Source organism: Dendrobates tinctorius, unplaced genomic scaffold, assembly GCF_039654945.1.
Source record: "Dendrobates tinctorius isolate UK_male_01 unplaced genomic scaffold, ASM3965494v1 ptg000084l, whole genome shotgun sequence".
In the NCBI taxonomy this organism is placed as follows: Eukaryota; Metazoa; Chordata; class Amphibia; order Anura; family Dendrobatidae; genus Dendrobates; species Dendrobates tinctorius.
The window spans coordinates 1186332-1200670 of record NW_027361752.1 but is presented as its reverse complement, the minus strand read 5'-3'; the positions used below and the strand labels follow the sequence as shown (position 1 = coordinate 1200670).

Here is a 14339-nt window from a genome sequence, read left to right as displayed (position 1 = left end):
GGCGAAAAGCAGCCGCTATACTGTAGAGGCGTAAATTTGGGAGATTAAGTCCACCCAAAGATTTGGTTTGCTGTAGCTTAAAAACACTAATTCCAGAGCCCCCTTCTGAGCCCCAAATAAATTGGCAGAAGGCTCGTGTCAGTAGCCTATCATCAGCTTTAGAAAGTAGAACCGGGAGCGTCTGTAAAGGAAAGAGTATTTTAGGGAAAGAGATCATATATTAGATGGGCTTTACCTGCAAAGGATAATTTAATGGATTTCCAGGATTGAATTTCTTGTATAACTACAGAAATAAGAGGCTGAACATTTAATTTATAGATATCATGAGGATTTGATGGTAGGTCAATGCCAAGATAAGGTAAAGAATTTCTCCTCCACTGAAAAGGAAAAGGGAATGGCCACCGTTTCTGAGCAATTTTAAAAATAGCTAAAGCATGAGATTTATTAAAGTTTATACGAAATCCCGAAACTGCTCCAAATTCATTAAAGGCGTCCATTATAGAGGAAATGGATTCCTTAGGATTGGATATCATGAGTAAGATATCATCAGCAAATGCCAACGTTTTAAGTGTATGGTGACCGACCCCTATGCCCCCAAAGGAAGGGATCATCTCCAGATATCTTAGTAAAGGATCAAGGGCAATATTAAACAACAAACGTGACAGAGGACAGCCCTGCCTCGTCCCCCTGAAGATGGAAAAAGGGGTTGACTGGATACTTTCAAACATTTTTATTGGATTAAAGTGGACCTTTTAACCAAATTTATCATGGTTAGAGGGCTGTCCACTACTTGGACAACCCCTTCTTGATGCTTGCCCCCGATTCAATAAAAAAACTTTACTCGCCTTCCTCAGTGGCGCCGTTCCCACTGTGTCAGCACTCACGGTCCTGGAGTTCTTCTGCGGTTGTTGTGACACGTGCCTCCAGCACCCAAAATTTGTCATGGTTAGAGGGTTGTCCACTGCTTGGACAACCCCTTCTTGATGTTTGGCCCCGAGTAAATAAAAAAAACTTTACTCGCCTCCCTCGGTGGCGCTGTTCCCGTGGTGTCAGCACTTGCGGTCCTGGAGTTCTTCTGTGGTTGTTGTGACACGTGCCTCCAGCACCCAATCTGATCCGGCATCGCTGTGCCCGCCTTAGGACAAATCAAACATGAAGAGGAAGTTGGGGCTCTAGCTACTTTATCACTTGCTCTTCATGTTCAATTCAACAGGAGGCAGAGACAGTGACGTCAGCGCTGATTGGGCACTGGAGTCACGTGTCAAAACAGCACAGGAACCCTAGAGAACGGTGTTGGCATGGGAGGTGAGTATAAGCTTTTGTATTTTTTCGGGGCCAAGCATGGGGTATGAGGAGAAGTTGCCCATGTAGAAGACAACTTCTTTAACTAGACACATTATGCAATTTTGCCTCTCAGTTACGGCGATATTAGCAAAGTATTGGCACATATTAAATCAAAAAGAAAACGGTAAGTCCAAGTGGGTGTTATCAATTACTTTTCACCGGGGGCGTGTACTTCTTCTTCCTGTATGAGTTGCCCAATCATTACCAGGGAGCAGCACAGCAGAAAAAGACTGCGCCTCACCATAGCCTAGGTTTCTCAGTGTGTGAGATGTAAGGATACAGAGCTGATCTCCTGGTCTAACCTCCTGCATGATTAGACAGTGCTGGGTATAGCTCACAGAAGACACACCTTTCGGATAAGATCAATGTGTAGCTGTGTCATATTGCAAACCCTTCTATCAGCTTTCCTCCTCTTTTAGCACGGTCAGCTCTGCTCGGCTGACCCCTCACTTCTTGTCCAGAGGTAAAAGCTCAATTCTTTAAGCTCAGGATAAATAAATCTGATAATACACTGCACAATGAAATTCATAATTTTACCCATGAGTGGAATATAAATTTACCCTGATCCATTGCAATACATGTGTGTTAGTCTATTTTATGTCTGACGTTGTGTGCATGAACCAGTAGGCTCAGGATGTACAAACAGATTAAAAAAAAACATCTTTGTGACTTAAGATTTGTGATTTTACTCAAAGGCTGTTTATATTTGTAGCCAACTTAACAGAAATGGAGCAATCAACTGAGCTTCTCCTATGCACCATTTTATGGGGCACTTACTATTATTTTATTTGAGGGGAAAAAAATAGATCACAATGGCTGCCCCTATGTTTCTTTTGCTTGACTTTATTATGTAGCTACCATAGGAAAAAAAACAATAAAACCTGCAGTTTCTAATTGATGAGTAAATTATTTGATATACGGTACATACTGGAAGAAAAGCTTTTTTTGTTGTTGTCATTAAAGCGGAGGATTAATGCACAACTTCAGAGAAGTCTCCGTCATCATGCACAATGAATTTCCCATGCATTTTACTACCCAATTAGGGGATAATAAACTCTGCTTGTAAATATGGTGAATTTTCTTTTAATGAATATCTCCCATTGATTCTCAAGAGTAAACCAGAAAATCAGTAAAACTTCCAGGCGGTTCTCTGTGTTCCATCCACATGTTCCATTCTCTGTGTCCTGTCCACGTGTTCCATTCTCTGTGTTCCGTCCACGTGTTCCATTCTCTGTGTTCCGTCCACGTGTTTCATTTTCTGTGTTCCGTCCACGTGTTCCATTCTCTTTGTTCCGTCCACGTGTTCCAATCTCTTTGTTCTGTCCACGTGTTCCATTCTCTTTGTTCCGTCCACGTGTTCCATTCTCTTTGTTCCGTCCACGTGTTCCATTCTCTGTGTTCCGTCCACGTGTTCCATTCTCTTTGTTCCGTCCACGTGTTCCATTCTCTTTGTTCCGTCCACGTGTTCCATTCTTTTTGTTTCGTCCACGTGTTCCATTCTCTATGTTCTGTCCACATGTTCCATTCTCTGTGTTCAGTCCACATGTTCCATTCTCTTTGTTCCGTCCACGTGTTCCATTTTCTTTGTCCCGTTCACGTGTTCCATTATTTTTGTTCCGTCCACATGTTCCATTCTCTGTTTTCCGTCCACATGTTCCATTCTCTTTGTTCCGTCCACGTGTTCCATTCTCTGTGTTCCATCCACGTGTTCCATTCTCTGGTACTCCGTCTACGTTTTCCATTCTCTTTGTTCCGTTCACGTGGTCCATTCTCGGTGTTATGTCCACGTGTTCCATTCTCTGTGTTCCGTCCACGTGTTCCATTCTCTGTGTTCCATCCAAATGTTCCATTCTTTTTGTTTCGTCCACTCGTTTCATTCTCTCTGTTCTAGCCACGTGTTCCATTCTCTGTGTTCTGTCCACGTGTTCCATTCTCTGTGTTCCGTCCACTTGTTCCATTCCCTGTGTTCCATCCACGGCAATTCTCATCTCTTCTATTTCATTATGTGAAGCGTTTCAACTCGCTAATGTAATTTCTCCATGAAGGAAGCAAATTATAATATTTGTAGCATTTTTTAAATATTTTGGTATTACTGTAGAAGCTGACCACATAGTTCCCCCTTCCAGACATATTGAGCTACAATGAAGGCCCAGTCTTTTTCCTTTACTCAGCTGAAATATTCAGCCTTGGGACACAGAGCTTAACATATAGAAAAAGGATTTTAAGTTGGCAAAGTTTATGTTGAGAATTCTTTTCTCTTAAGTAATTATTAGAAAATATTTTCTCTAAATCAGTGTTTTTTTGTTTTTTTTAAATGATGACACAAATGTATTGTTTTTAAAGGGAATCTGTCAGTAGGATAACCTCTTATAAGCCATCTGTATGGACATGTAGGTCATAGGTAGCTGAAAAAAATACCTATTATTATTAAGCTTTTGCATATACAGTTGTGGCCAAAAGTATTGACACCCCTGCAATTCTGTCAGATAATACTCAGTTTCTTCCTGAAAATGATTGCAAACACAAATTCTTTGGTATTATTATCTTCATTTAATTTGTCTTAAATTAAAAAAACACAAAAGAGAATGAAGCAAAAAGCAAAACATTGATCATTTCACACAAAACTCCAAAAAAGGGCCAGACAAAAGTATTGGCACCCTCAGCCTAATACTTGGTTGCACAACCTTTAGCCAAAATAACTGCGACCAACCGCTTCCAGTAACCATCAATGAGTTTATTACAATGCTCTGCTGGAATTTTAGACCATTCTTCCTTGGCAAACTGCTCCAGGTCCCTGATATTTGAAGGGTGCCTTCTCCAAACTGCCATTTTTAGATATCTCCACAGGTATCTCCAACTTTGAATTTTTATGCCCTTAAATCACAGAGATACGGCACACAAAAAACTTGATAACTAACATTTCCCACATGTTTACTTTACATCAGCACAATTTTGGAACCAAAATTTTTTTTTGTTAGGAAGTTATAAGGGTTAAAATTTGACCAGCGATTTCTCATTTTTACAACACCATTTTATTTTTAGGACCACATCACATTTGAAGCCACTTTGAAGGGTCTATATGATAGAAAATACCCAAAAGTGACACCATTCTAAAAACTGCACCCCTTAAGGTGTTCAAAACCACATTCAAGAAATTTATTAACCCTTTAGGTGCGTCACAGGAATTTTTTTGAATATTTAAAAAAAAAAATGAACATCTAACTTTTTTTCACAAAAAAAATACTTCAGGTTCAATTTTTTTTATTTTACCAAGGGTAACAGGAGAAATTGGACTGCAAAAGTTATTGTGCAATTTGTCCTGAGTACGCTGATACCTGATATGTGGGGGGGAACGACTGTTTCGGCGCATGGCAGAGCTCAGAATGGAAGGAGCGCCGTTTGACTTTTTCAATGCAAAATTGGCTGGAATTCAGATCGGACACCATGTCACGTTTGGAGAGTCCCTGATTTACCTAAACAGTGGAAACCCCCTACAAGTGACCCCATTTTGGAAACTAGACCCCCCAAGGAACTTATCTAGATATGTGGTGAGAACTTTGAACCCACAAGGGCTTTACAGAAGTTTATAACGTACAGCGGTACAATTAAAAAATCATATTTTTTCCACAAAAATGATCTTTTCACCCTCAATTCTTATTTTTCCAAGGGTAACAGGACCCTAAAAGTTATTGTGCAATTTGTCCTGAGTATGCTGATACCCCACATGTGGGGGTAAACCACTATTTGGGCGCATGGCAGAGCTCGGAAGGGAAGCAGCGCCATTTGACGTTTTTGGCTGGAATTGAGATCGGACACCATGTCGCGATTGGAAAACCCCTGATGTACCAAAACAGTGGAAACCCGCCACAAATGACACCATTTTGGAAACTAGACCCCCTAAGGAACTTATCTAGATGTGTGGTGAGCAGTTTGAACCCCCCAGTGCTTCACAGAAGTTTATAACGTCCGGGCGTGAAAATAAAAAATTTGTATTTTTTCCACAAACATGATCAATTAGTCCCCAATTTTTTCATTTTCCCAAGGGTAACAGGAGAAATTGGACCCCAAAAGTTGTTGTCCAATTTGTCATGAGTACGCTGACACCCCATATGTGGGAGAAAACTACTGTGTGGACACACGTCGGGGCTTGGAAGGGAAGCAGTGACGTTTTGGAATGCAGACTTTGATGGAATGGTCTACGGGTGTCATGTGCGTTTGGAGAGCCCCTGATGTACCTAAACTATTAAAACTCCCCACAAGTGACCCATTTTGGACACTAGACCCCCCATGGAACTTATCTAGATGTGTGGTGAGCACTTTGAACCCCCAAATGCTTCACAGAAGTTTATAACGCTCGGACGTGAAAATAAAAAAATCATTTTTTTCCACAAAAATGATATTTTTGCCCCCAATTTTTTATTTTCCTAAGGGTAACAGGAGAAATTGGACCCCAAAAATTGTTTTTCAGTATGACCTGAGTAGGCTGATACCCTACATGTGGGGGGTAAAACACTGTTTGGGCGCATGGCAGAGCTTGGAAGGGAAGGAGCACCATTTGACTTTTTCAACTCAGAATTGGCTGGAATTGAGATCAGATGCCATGTTGCATTTGGAGAGCCCCTGATGTGCCCAAACAGTGGAAACCCCCAATTCTAACTCCAACCCTAACCCCAACACACCCCTAACCCTAATCTCAGCCCTAACCCTAACCCTAGCCCTAACCCTACCCTAGCCCTAACCCTAATGGAAAAATGGAAATTAATACATTTTTTTTATTTTATTATTTTTCCCTAAGGGGGTGATAACGGGGGGTTTGATTTACGATTTATGGCGGTTTTTATATTTGGCAGCTGTCGCACGCTAAAAGACGCTTTTTTTTGTAAAAATATTTTTTGCATCACCACATATTGAGAGCTATAATTTTTCCATATTTTGACCCACTGAGTCATGTGAGGTCTTATTTTTTGCGGGACGACTTGACGTTTTTATTGGTACCATTTTCGGGCACGTGACATTTTTTGATCGCTTTTTATTCCGATTTTTGGGACGCAGAATGAACAAAAGCCAGCGTTTCATGAATTTCTTTAGGGGGGGTGCGTTTACACCGTTCCGCGTGCGGTAAAATTGATAAAGGACCTTTATTCTTCGGGTCAGTACGGTTACAGTGATACCTCATTTAGGTCGTTTTTTTATGTTTTGTCGGTTTTATGCAATGAAAACTATTTTATATAAAAAATAATTATTTTTGCATCGCTTTATTCTGCGAGCTATAACTTTTTTATTTTTTCGCTGATGATGCTGTGTGGCAGCTCGTTTTTTCCGGGACAAGATGACGTTTTCAGCAGTACCATGGATATTTATATGCGTCTTTTTGATCGCGCGTTATTACACTTTTTGTTTGGCGGTATGATAATAAATCATTATTTTTTGCTTAGTTTTTAATTTTTATTTTTTAAGCGGTTCGCTAAAGGGGTTAACTAATGGGATAGTTTTATAGTGCAGGTCGTTACGGACGCAGCGATACCTAATATGTGTACTTTTATTGTTTTGTTTTTTTTTATTTCCAATAAAAGGATTTATTTGGGGAATATTTTTTTTTTTTTTCTAATTTATTTGGCGATTTTTTTTTAATTTATGTTAACACTTTTTTATTTTTTTTAAACTTTATTAAATAGTCCCAGGTGGGACATCACTGTCCTGTGACAGATCGCTGATCTGTCACATCACAGATCACTGTGACAGATCAGCGATCTGTCACAGGCATTGAAGCAGACTTCCTCATGCCTGCGCTTTGCAGGCACTGAGGAAGCCAGCTTCCTGCAGGCCCCCGAAGGCCCCCGTCGCCATCTTGGATTCGGGGGCCTGCAGGAAAGGAGCCCCCCGCAGCAGTGCTGCACATTGCGCTGCCGTGGGGGGCTCAGGGAAGCACGGAGGGAGCCCCCTCCCTGCCGATGCTTCCCTTTAACCCCCGGTACACCGCGATCGTGTTTGATCGCGGTGTGCAAGGGGTTAACGTGTCGGGGGCGGTCCGTGACCGCCCCTGACACATTGTGCCGGATGTCAGCTGTGATAATCAGCTGACACCTGGCCGCGATCAGCGGCGCTCACCACGTAGACGTACTATCCCGTCCATGGGCATAGGGGCCCAGGTCCCATGGACGGGATAGTACATCGGATGTCAGAAAGGGGTTAAAGCAGATGTAACGGGATGAGACTTTCTATTTTCTGTAGCTCACGTGTCGGCTTTCGGCTTTACTGTATAAATTAGAATAATTGAGTCTGTCTTGACCGGGACATTGAAATATAATGGCAGAGAGAAAATTAAGAAAAAAACCTTTCATTCTGGAGGGCTCAGCACCTTCATGTATTACACAGCCCAGTGATTTTAGTGGCACTTTTTAATTACTAATTTTTCTGTAATGAACCTGCCAAGAATTACTGGTGAATTGTGGGCTGCAATTTCCAGGGGCAAGTATTTTGCACCTCTTTACCCAATAATTTTTAGCACTCCCTTCCACCAATCTGTTGGGCTCTGTTGTCCTTATATTTTGCATTTTGACCTCCTATATTCCTTTTTTTTTCTGAACTTGATAGCTGGTTTGATCAACTGTCATGTGCCCCTAACAGCTGAAATTGCGATCCACCTGCGGCTGCTAACATGTTAAATGCCACTGTCAATCTCTGACAGCGGCATTTAACACATGCGTGCCGGAAGCGTGTCACAAACCACACCCACGGACGCCCCTGGAGATGATGATTTCTGCTACACATAGCATGGCTATACGTAGCACAAGCGATCAGATGATTGCAGCTTCAAGTCTTCTATGGAGACTACTGTATTGAAGCAAGTCAAAAGTGGAAAAGAAATGTTTTAAAAAATATAAAAAAAGTTTAAAGTTTATATTTCCCTAGTCAAAATAAAACAATACAAAAAAGCGATCTTATATTTCATATTGCTGCATTAAGAAACTCCCAATTTATCCAAATACAAAGGCAATCTGATTGGTAAACTACGTAACGAGAAAAAAATCCAAACCGCAAAATTACGTTTTCTTGTTCATAGCAACGGGTGATTAAAAAATCGTATCTACCCTAAAATGCTATCACTAAAAACGTCAGCTTGGCGCGCAAAATATAAGCCCTGACCCAGCCCCAGATCCCAAAAAATGGAGACGATACGGATCTCAGAAAATGGTGCAATTTTTTTTTTTTTTATTAAACTTTTGGATTTTTTTCACCACTTAAATAAAAAACAATCTATACATGTTTGGTATCTGTCATCTCATAATGACCTGGCGAATCATAATGGCAGGTCAGATTTAGCATTTGGTGAACATGGTAAAAAAAATAAAAAAAACTGTTGTGGAATTGCACTTCTATACTTCTCCAGCAGTGATGGTGGATCTGCTGGACCTCAGGGCGCCGGATGTGGAGGTTTACCATCTTTTAAATGTCTGTAGGGGAGCGGCAACAACATGTAAACACGCGGGCAGCCCTAGATAATCCACGCCGGCATGATGATAAGATCCGGCGGAAGGTGAAACCTCTTCTCTTTTTCTCCTTTTTTACATTCTCTGGGCTTTCTTGCTCTGCATTTGGATTTATTGCAGATTTTCTTTTCTCGATGTATGATGCTTGGGTACACTCTGGATGGGACTTTGAATTCTCATTGTTCATCGTGATGGTAGCGATGGTGCAGAGTTTAGAAAGCCTTTCAGAGGATGACGTAAAATTTTGGAAGTCAAGGTCCTTGTCCTCACTTGTGTCCTCTTCTTTCTCTGAGACCATAAGCATGTCTCTATGAGCGTGATTGATAAAGAGGCTGGTGTCCACATCTGACACAAGATGAGGAATATACATCGGCTTCTGATTTAGAAGATTGTCAAAATCTATTTTTTTCATGAATGGATGATCCTTAATCTCAAATGCTCCACCTGTCCCAAGTCTGTGCTCAGGATTTTTTTTGAGCAGGTCAGTGATGAGGTTCTTAGCCTCACGGGGTGGACAGCGTTTGTAATTCCAAGGTATTTTTCCCATGACAATCATTCTTTTAAGCTCAGGTATGAAATCCGTATCAAATGGTAAAGATCCAACCAGAAATTCATGGAGGATGATCCCCATTGACCACCAGTCAACAGGTCTTCCGTAGTCTTTCATTAGGATGACCTCTGGGGCCATGTAATTCAGGGTACCACAATTCTCAAGGTCCTTGAACTCTCTGGAGATGTCCTTCACTGATTGCTTATAGTTGTTGGTTTTTGGTATCATGACACCAATTTTTGAAAGTCCAAAATCGGCGACTTTAATGTGCCCAGCAGTTGTAATCAGTAGGTTGTACGGTTTCAGGTCTCGGTGCACCACACCATAGCTGTGCAGGTATTCCACAGCAAGAACTGTTTCTGCAAAGTACAGACGGGCCAAGGGGATAGATAAACGGCCCTTGGTGCTTAGAAGGGACCCACAGTCTCCACCTCCAACATACTCCATGACCATACACAGGTGAGATCTAGTAGGGAAGGAGCAGAGCATGGAGACCACAAAGGGACAATCAGCGAAGGTCATGATGTCCCTCTCCAGAAAGGCCGCTTCCACGTGTTTTTCAGTTTCCAGGTTCTTCTTCGCCATTTTCTTCATAGCGAAGATCTGCTGTGAGTATTTGTGCTGCACTAAGTAGACAGCCCCAAAACATCCGCCGCTGATCAGTTTGGATGTCTCGAAGTCGCTCATATGCGGCTTTTTCGCCGGGATCAATGATTCCATCAAGTTAGTGGCAGGCTCGTGGATCTCTGGCATCTCACAGATCACACTCTCAGGATCCGGCAGCTCAGGGGTTTCTGTTGTCAGATCGCTGCTTGGCCCCAGATGACTCGTATTAGGGTTCGGGGATTCCGGGGGAACATTTTCCCCGTCTTTGTCGTCGCCTTCTGGTGTCTCAGTGGCAGGCTCGTTGATCTCCGTGATCTCACAGATCACACTCTCAGGATCCGGCAGCTCAGGGGTTTCTGTGGTCAGATCGCTGCTCGGCCCCGCCTGACTCGTGTTAGGGTCCGGGGATTCCAGGGGGACATTTTCCCCATCTTTGTACTCGCCTTGTGGTGTCTCCAGGCATTTCGGGGAGCGGGCCGGACCTCCTAGCACATACAGGACTTTTTCGGCCAGTTCTTTAACAAAAGCCAAATCTCCATCTTGAGATTTTTCTTCAGCCTGCTGTAGTAATGTCCTGATGTTCCGGGTTAAATCTGTCAGATACTCTGAGGTAAGACGGTCTTGGTGGTATTTGGTCAGGCAGTCCTGCACTAGCTCCACCACCAGCCGGTGAGTGAAGCCGAGGATGCCATCGGGTGGTAGAAGCTTAATGTCAGAGCAATGGGTGTAAATAATCTCCAATAATCCTTCTACCTGAAGCTTGTCTAGAAGAAATTCAGCCATAGCGAAAAATTGCAAATGCACTCAGTCACTAGGGAGCCAAAATGGCAGCCGGAACCCTGTGTACATAGCATAAGTAACTGCGAGCGGTGATGTCATAATGGTCGACCATCTGTGATATCATAATGGCTGACCATCTGTGATGTCATAATGGCCGACCATCAGTGATGTCATAATGGCCGACCATATGTTTTCAAACATTTTTTTTTTTTTAAACCGTCTTTATTGAGTGTATTACAAAATATACATATAATGTCCAATAACATAACAGAAGAACATTTATGCAATATTATTAACATTAGACGGCATTTTTTCAACTATAACCCCCCGCCCCTCCCCCTCCACTCCCCCGGGCAAACTCCATAACTTCGTAACACAATTTCATTCCAGTCTAACAGGGATATTACCAGCAAGCTGCTCTCTCATATACCAGTTGGTGAGCTGGAAACAACTATGTATCGCCTGGCTTGTGGAAGATGTCTGAGTATTGATAAAAGAGGACCATGTGAAAAAAAAGCGGTCAGTGTCTTTTTCTTTATTAAGTAAGGTCTCTATCCAATCCATTTTGAAGAGATATGTTACTTTTGTAGTAATTAAGCTTAAAGAAGGTGTTGCATCCTGTGCCAACAAACGGAGAATGCTTTTACGTGTGGCTGCCGCCCATATGAACAAGATGCGGCGCTGCTGGACAGAAAGCCCCACCAACTGGTCCTGTGCGAGAATATTAAATATGGCCCACTCTGGGGAGAGAGAGATAGATATGCCAGTATCCCACACCTCGCTTATTATTGGGCAGTCCCACAGGCAATGGAAAATATCAGCTGGAGAGTGTAAGCATTTAGGGCAGGGATAGTCCCCTGAGGGGGACATTTTAGACTTGACCTCCGGGGAGATGTATGCTCTATGAAATATCATAAGAGACATGGTTATATAACTATCATATGGTAGTATAGAGTTCATACGCAGAGTGGCTTTCAAAAGGTCATTTACCCGACAGTTCGTTAATTGAGCAACCCATTTTCCAGGGCCTGGTGAAGAGTCTCACCAATGTATAGAAGGCTTTAATGATTTATATAAAAGACTCATAGAATAAGTTCCCATTTGGACTTTAATGGATATTAAATTTAGAGGGTGTGTTCTAGCATCATCCGTTATGTCTCGCAATATTGAGCTTACGTAATGTCTAATTTGAGAGATAGTAAAATTGTCTTCTGTAAGGATTGGGTATTTGAAAGCCATGTCCTCTAAGGTAAGAAGGCATTGATTATTTGTTAACGTATCTCGGACCAGTCTACACCCATTGTTTCCAAGCACCTTGTAAATGGGAGGTGACTTGCCTTGTAGAAAAGAGGGGTTACCTTGAATGGGAAGAAACATCGAGATGTGGGGGTCAAGACCGCTAACTCGTCTAGCTTGACGCCATCCCAAGATTACCGACCATAATAGAGGATTATCTCTAACCTCCACTGGAATTTCAGCATTTCGTAGGTGAAGCAATGCTGGGAAGCTGAAGGGTCTACACATGGCCTCATCTATTGGGGTATTAGTGAAGCGATTAAAGGCGTATATCCAATCAAGGGAATGGCGAAAAGCAGCCTCTATACTGTAGAGGCGTAAATTTGGGAGATTAAGTCCACCCAAAGATTTGATTTGCTGTAGCTTAAAAACACTAATTCTAGAGCCCCCTTCTGAGCCCCAAATAAATTGGCAGAAGGCTCGTGTCAGTAGCCTATCATCAGCTTTAGAAAGTAGAACCGGGAGCGTCTGTAAAGGAAAGAGTATTTTAGGGAAAGAGATCATATAAATTAGATGGGCTCTCAACGGAAGAGAAACAGACCACAATTGAGCTGAAAAAAAAAGAAATCCATCAGAGTTATAGCAGAAATGTTAGGAGTGACCAAATCAACAGTTTGGCACATTATGTAAAAAAAAATGCTTGGGAATTCAAACAGCCTGGACGTTCATCAAAGACAATAGTGGTGGATGATCACAGAATCTTTTCCATGGTGAAGAAAAACCTCTTCACAACATCCACCTAAGTGAAGATCATTTTCTAGTAAGTAGGTGTATCAGTCTACCACAAAGAGAGCACTTAATGAAAACAAATATAGAGGGTTGACCACAAGGTGCAAACCATTAACCCCTTCACGCCGCAGCTCTTTTTCGTTTTGCATTTTCATTTTTCGCTCCCCATTCTTCCAAAAGCCATAATTTTTTTATTTTTCCATCAATATGGCCATGTGATGGCTTGTTTTTTGGGGGGACGAGTTGTACTTTTGAACGACACCATTGGTTTTACCATGTCGTGTACTTGAAAAAGGGAAAAAAATTCCAAGTGCGGTGAAATTGCAAAATAAGTGCAATTCCACAACTTTTTTGGATTTTTTTTAACCATGTTCACCAAATGCTAAAATTGACCTGCCATTATGATTCTCCAGGTCATTATGAGTTCGTAGACACCAAACATGTCTAGGTTGTTTTTTACTTGAATTGTGAAAAAAGTTTGTTAAAAAATAATTGTGTCATTTTCCGAGACCCGTCGTGTCACCATTTTTCGTGATCTGTGACTGGATGGTGGCATATTTTTTGCATGCCGAGCTAGCGTTTTTAATGGTACCATTTTGGTGTGGATACGATCTTTTTTTCACCCGTTATTGCATTTTATTGCAATGTTGTGGCAACCCAAAAAACATAATTCTGGCGTTTTGACTTTTTTTCTCCACCAAGCGTTTACCAATCTGATTCATTTTTTTATAGCTTCATAGATGGGGCGATTCTGAACGCAGCGGTACCAAATATGTGTATTTTTAATTTTTTTTAATTGTTTTATTTTGAATGGGGCGAATGGGGGTGATTTGAACTTTCATATTTTTATTTTTTTTTCATATTTCTAAAAACTTTTTTTTTTTTACTTTCTGCCTGCTTCAATAGTTTTCATGGGAGACCAGAAGCTGCAGTTGTCTGATCGCCTCTGCTACATACAGGCGATGATCAGATCGCCTGTGTGTAGCAGAAATGCTCACTTGCTATGAGCGCCGATCACTGGGGGGGCGCTCATAGCAATCCAGCAATTACAACCAGAGGTGTCTCCTGCAGACCCCGGGTTGTCATGCCAGCCCATTGATGGGCGGGATTTGTGACGCGCTTCCGGCGCGATCACATTAAATGCTGCTGTCAGAGATTGACAGCAGCATTTAACAAGTTAACAGCTGCAGGTGGATCGTGATGCCACCCGCTGTTGTTAGGGGCACATGTCAGCTGTTCAAAACAGCTGACATGTGCCAGGAAAGATGTGGACTCAGTGCTGGAGCCCATACTAAAGGGAGGGATACAACATACGCAGTACTAGAATGGCGCATGTCGTGAAGTTAATCAGCCTTAAAAATAGAAAGGCCAGATTAAACTTTGCCCAAAAAAATCTAAAGAAGTCAGCCCAGTTCTTGAAAAGCATTCACAGGACAGAGGAAACTAAAATCAACCTGTACCAGAATGATGGGCAGAAGAAAGTATGGAGAAAGCTTGATAATAGCTCATGACCAAAAGCACAACACATCCTCTGTAAAACATGG

General features: G+C 42.0%; 1 protein-coding gene and 1 pseudogene across 1 annotated transcript in view; both read right to left on the bottom strand.

Moving 5' to 3' along the window:
• Nucleotides 1-14339, bottom strand: part of LOC141097313 (cell cycle control protein 50C-like) — a 132614-nt gene that overhangs the window by 35070 nt on the left and 83205 nt on the right. The window lies entirely within an intron of this gene.
• Nucleotides 8236-10137, bottom strand: LOC141097288 (microtubule-associated serine/threonine-protein kinase 3 pseudogene; annotated as a pseudogene).